We start from the raw sequence: 6,000 nt of genomic DNA on the forward strand, positions 1-6,000 counted from the left end.
CCCATAAATGCACAGGACCTAAATATAAGTTATGTGTAATGAATAAGTCATAGAGAAAACCTGCTGTTCTCACACAGTATCTTATATTCCAGACTCCCAGGGCTCTGATAAAGACCCAGTCACCTTTGATGTTGATCTTCAGACTGAGACACAGCCAGAAGGGCTCGGCCAGGAGATCTCAGGGCGTCGTCAGATCATAAAGGGTTAAAGGATCAGATATTGAAGATAAAAAATATATAATCATCAAAGATATTCAACCGATAATGTAATCTGCAGCCGTGCCACTGTTATACAGACAGGAGCAAAGGGAATAAAGTGATGTGGAGTAAGTTCGCCTGGTGCTTTTAAAGTAGAGATTTTTTGCAATGTTCTCAAGGTGTTGATCTGTTAAAATGTACGTTTGGTGCTTATGTTTTTTTTACCTGTGTGATCTGTTTTTTGTACCTGGAAAGAAATGTCCTCGGTAGATGTTTGAAGGGGCATGAAGGGGCTTCGTAAATTGGGAGGAAAGAGACAAATAAATCAAAATCTACAAAATATTGTACATGTTGTTCCTTGGCCTTTAAGGGATCCTTACAGATTTGTGGTCATCAGTCCCGTAGTTTTTGCCTAATCCTGCTAAATGGAAGAAAAACAAACAAACAAACAAACAAACAAATGCAGATGAAAACACGACCTCCTTGGTGGAGGTGGAAAATGGAAGCTGTGGATTTTAGTCTGTGAAGATTCAAACAAATCAGAGACCGACTCTCCTGTACAACGTCTCTTTACATTGCACTGTTCTTTGTCAAAGTCACACATTCCTCCTTTGGGTATAACTACTTCACGTTAATGTTGTGGTGTTTAAACACTGAATCTCAGTCCTGGTGAGAAGATCAGATATGGATAAATGCTCCTGCAGCTCGGTACGTACTGGGTGGTACATGCATGCAGTGCCGTGCAGTCCATTCATGGGGAACAGGTAAGTACCCCCCCATTAATACCATCAACTCAGCGGCTGCCTGCATCAGAGTGCACCGCTCAGAGCCCCTTGACTCTCAGACAAATTGACTGTCATCAGCAGTGACACAGTGTTCTGGCATTCTCGTCACACGTCCTCCTCCTTCCCCGCTCCTCTGCATCCCGTGCTCGTTCTCAGAGCCGCTGCCCATCTCTACTTCCATTTTCATAGCAAAGATGGGGTTTGACAGACTCCTCGGCTCCCACCACTCGGCCCGCCGGCGTGTCCTCCCCTGTCGGCCTCTCCCCGACTCAAAAACAAAACAGGGAAAAAGGCGGACAACCTGTGAGTTTACCCTCAAGGACGAGAGGCTGTGCTCCAACTTCACGGAATGTTCTGAAGTTTACAAAAAGAGAAAACAAAGGAGTTAGAGGAGTTAGAGGAGGCAGGGTGCATTTATAAACACAATCCTGAGCCGAATGTCAGGTCGCTTCAAAGAGAGATCTCAGAACGCACCGGGCTGCGTTTCACGGTGCCTTTCACACAAAAGGCTTTAGCTTCTTTATCCAGCGACTTCCACAGAGCGGGAGACACCTTGGCAGTTATCGGCGTTCGGCAGGGGCCATTAAGTTGACAGTTTTTGCAGGCGAGGTTTAACCCGCACCTCGGAGACTATCTGAGTTTGTCAAGCCTGTTATGATGAAACAAACGCCTGCTCACGTGCACTTCTCACCTCATCATACGAGACACAATCAGGTCCTGTCTGGGACTTTACTTTATTTCCTACCACACGGCCGTTTGAGGATCATGTCTGGAGTCGGCTGATAATAAAACATCTCACAGTTTACCTCGTCACAATAGGGTTTTAATACAAATAGTAAACGTTGGCAGCGGATGAAGAGGACGTACAGTAATCCAGTCCTCAGGCTCCACGCTCTGTGTGAGAGCCGCCTGGCTCACAACACGGTGGCAGGATTTATTTTTCCACCATTTCCTTCAAAGAGATCAAGGTGAGGTCGAGGGGGAGCACGTCTGAAATGCTGCAGAAAGACCAGGATGCATCAGTGAGGCCTAATACTCGCCACCATCACTAATGCACTTTTTCCACAGTGTTATTCCTGCTCATATTGTATATTCTTGGAGTTGTTCTTCTCCTTCATCTTGTCCTCTCTCATATTTCTTCCCTTCTCTCTTCTTCCTGTTATTAAACACCTCTTTATACAGCTGAAAATGTATAAGCAAAGACATTTTTAAAGCCGAAATGAAAAAAACAATACAAGTACTATAAAATAGTAAAAATAACCAAAGAAATATAAACAAATAAAACAAATAAAAAGTCTGAAATACCGACATTCATGAAATTATATATTTGCGAAGTAATAATTCTTATAAAGTGATGCCACAGCCATCATAACCAGTTATTGCTTAGCAACCTTGACATTTATAGTTCAATGCTAAATCCTGTACATTACCCATAAAAAACACATATAAATATTATGTGGAGTGTATATATACTCTCTCATTGGGGGTTTATTTTGACTGTAAAACATGTCGATGTGAATAAAACTGTGCTCGGGCTCTGGAGACCAGCAGCAGCTCTGCAGCACTCTCACACTGTACCTGCCGTCATGAGCCCTGATGCGTGGGCGTCTCCAGGGTGAAAGCAGGTCCAGAGCACAGCGGAGAGATTAAACTTTATCTGAGGCACAGACTGGACCTGATTTATCCGTACGGGGGGGCAGTGATACAGTCACACAGGTGTGGGAGTGAGAGAGAGAGATGGAAACAGCCAATCAGATAGTGAAGGAGAAAATCCATCAGGTCTCAGAGACTCAGGTTTTCTACCACACTGTGAGTCGCCATGTTGTTTTTTTTTATTATAAAGCAGGTGTAGGTGCAATAACTGACCAATACTGGGACAGTATCTAAATGTGCAATCCACAGATAAATGCACAACCCGTAATTAGAAACTGTGACTTAAGATGTGAGGACATGCAACTGTGTGAGGTCACAACAAACGACCCTCAAGTCCCCAAGCACACGTCCAACCTTGCAGGATTTAGTATTTTCCAGATATCTGATATAATGAATTCTCTATTTAGGACTCTTATTATCTCGAAGTCTCCTGTCATGTCACTCTTGTCATTTTCTGAGTTACACTGGCACTGGAAGCAGCTTTTTCTGTGGCTATGTGTTGACTGTAAACAGTTCAGGGATGAAATCCACCGCCTGGAGCCCGAGCTCCAGACCGGATAAGCTGCTTGTCAGCCTTGTCTCTGCAGGTGCTGCCCAGGCAAAGCATAATTCCATCACAATTTCATGTACTGCCACACGGCTGCTGGTCTCTTTTTTAAAATCCCAATCAATCCCATTGGAAACTCCACATGGCCAGAGAAACGCAAACTGCCTCCTGGTCTGTCTGCTGGTAATCCGCTCATCATGTTCCCCTGAGCCGCTCCATCACCCTCCTCCCTGATGTCCCTGGTGGTCTTGGTTCTGCAGCCACAGACGCTCCCCTGGCTGATCTGGACCCACTGGTACTTTACCACTCTGCCGGCAGCCCAGGAGAGTGAGTTGAAGACTGGGCAGCAGGGACTCATTCCCCAACACTGCCAGAGTATCCAGGAGTTTGCACTGAAGGCTCCAGTGTTTAGTTCCGCACCAAATCCAACCCGATTTGTTTGAATTTGACCATCGGTTCAGCTTATTTCAACACTGACAGACTTCAGACAGTTGTAATTTACATTTAAAGGTGGCTGCCAAGCTCCAGTCAGGCTGCAATCCATTTCATGTTTCACTTCCTGGAGCCCCAAAGCTTAGAGGGATGGTAATTTGTCGGATTTTGTGAGAACGCGCTTGTTGGGAAACCTCCTCACAAGCTCCGGTGCCGATAGCTTTCTGCCAAAACTTGATAATTTCACGGGTTTGGTTGAACATCTGTGTGTAATGTGTGTGTTTCTGAAGTCAGTACAGTCATGGTGTTAGAGGTACCGAGACGCTGCTGGGTATTAAACTCAACTCGAGCCACAAACGAGATGGAGGCGAGGGAGACGAGGGTAGAGAACCAGAGGAAGATTAGACCCCGGGTTCAGAATGAGTCATGTGTGTAGGAAGAGGAGGGCAGGGCTGCGTCTGGAGCCCTGGCCATAGTAACATTTGCATCTCCATGATGTGATGCTTGATGACCTGAAGAGAATCCTCCAGGAGCCAGAAGTTGCTTCCTCACGCTCCATTTGAGCCGACACTTTGTGCTGTTGGCGTCTCCTTCTGCCCTTCAGTCCGCCGTGTCCTTTACTCTGCCATTGTTCCCTTCTTTCTTTCTTTCTTTCTTTCTTTCTTTAAGCATCGAGGGAGTCATTGTGTTTCAGCTGGGTTTCTCCTTCTTCTCATTGAGTTATCCAGTTTTTTTTTGGTGTATTTAAAAAGTTCTGCAAAGTAAAAGAAATATCCCAGACTGTACCTGACAGAGACAGAACAGACTGAGCTTCATCAGGATTAAAGAGACAGGAGCCCAAACAAAGTGTTTTCAGACAGAGGCTGAAAAGAGGAGCTGCAGCAACGGACAGTTTGAGGAATGTGATGTTTTCTGATCAATGGAGCATGTAAACGTTTTCTAGTAATGATCCAAATTAAACTCAAGACCCTGATTTTAAGCACAATATGTGCAAATGGGGGGGCAGTGATAAAGTCGCACAGGTGTGGGAGTGAGAGAGAGAGATGGAAACAGCCAGTCAGATAGTGAAGGAAAAAATCCATCAGGTCTCAGAGACTCAGGTTTTTTCTTCCACACTGTGAGTCGCCATGTTGTTGTTTTTTATTATAAAGCAGGTGTAGGTGCAATAACTGACCAATACTGGGACAGTATCTAAATGTGCAATCCACAGATAAATGCACAAACCTTAATTAGAAACTGTGACTTAAGATGTGAGGATATGCAACTGTGTGAGGTCACAACAAATGACCCTCAAGTCCCCAAGCACACATCCAACCTTGCAGGATTTAGTATTTTCCAGATATCTGATGTAATTAAATCTCTATTTAGGACTCTTATTATCTCAAAGTCTCCTGTCATGTCACTCTCGTTATTTTCTGAGTTACACTGGCACTGGAAGCAGCTGTTTCTGTGTGTTGACTACAAACAGTTCAGGGATGAAATCTGCCGCCTGGAACCCCAGATGCAGACCGAATTTGCTTTCAGCTTTTTCTCTGCAGGTGCTGCCCAGGCAAAGCATATTTCCATCATAATTTCATGTACTGCCACACGGGGTTTCTCCTTCTTCTACATGAGTTATCCAGTTTTTTTTGGGTGTATTTAAAAAGTTCTGCAAAGTAAAAGAAAAATCCCAGACTGTACCTGACAGAGACAGAACAGACTGGGCTTCGTCAGGATTAAAGAGACAGGAGCCCAAACAAAGTGTTTTCAGACAGAGGCTGAAAAGAGGAGCTGCAGCAACGGACAGTTTGAGGAATGTGATGTTTTCTGATCAGTGGAGTTTTCTAGTAATGATCCAAATTTAACTCAAGACCCTGATTTTAGGCACAATATGTGCAAATTACATGTTTTATGGCCAAATTGTGGTCAAGTAAAATAATTGTATGATGATAAACAATGAAGACTTTATTCTCAACCTTAAAATGAATATATTCCCAAACTCAGGACCACCTGTTCTTTCCGGTTTAATTATTTTTCACAGTTCTAAAATCATTTAGAACACTTTGAATTTGTTTTGTAAGGGAAAGAAACGATTGGAAATAACTTCAACCTAAATCTTGTTAATTTGGGCTGTTAAAATCAAACTTACCTGGACTTGAACATTAACAAACAATAAGTTAATGTTCAAGTCAGATTCCTTCTCGTTGTTTCACTGAACTGTTTCAGTACAAGTGACAAGTGACAAGTGACAGAGAGCATGAGGCAATCCCAGTGAATCACTGTGTACCGCTGCTGTCAAGCCTTTTATTTTGTATTTTAGGAGCGAGACTCAGGAGGATGTCATGAGGCAAATGGTAGCAATCAAACCTGGGACATTTACGCCCTTGTGATATCACCACAGCTCTCA

This window comes from Platichthys flesus, chromosome 9 (genome assembly GCF_949316205.1).
Source record: "Platichthys flesus chromosome 9, fPlaFle2.1, whole genome shotgun sequence".
Lineage (NCBI taxonomy): Eukaryota > Metazoa > Chordata > Actinopteri > Pleuronectiformes > Pleuronectidae > Platichthys > Platichthys flesus.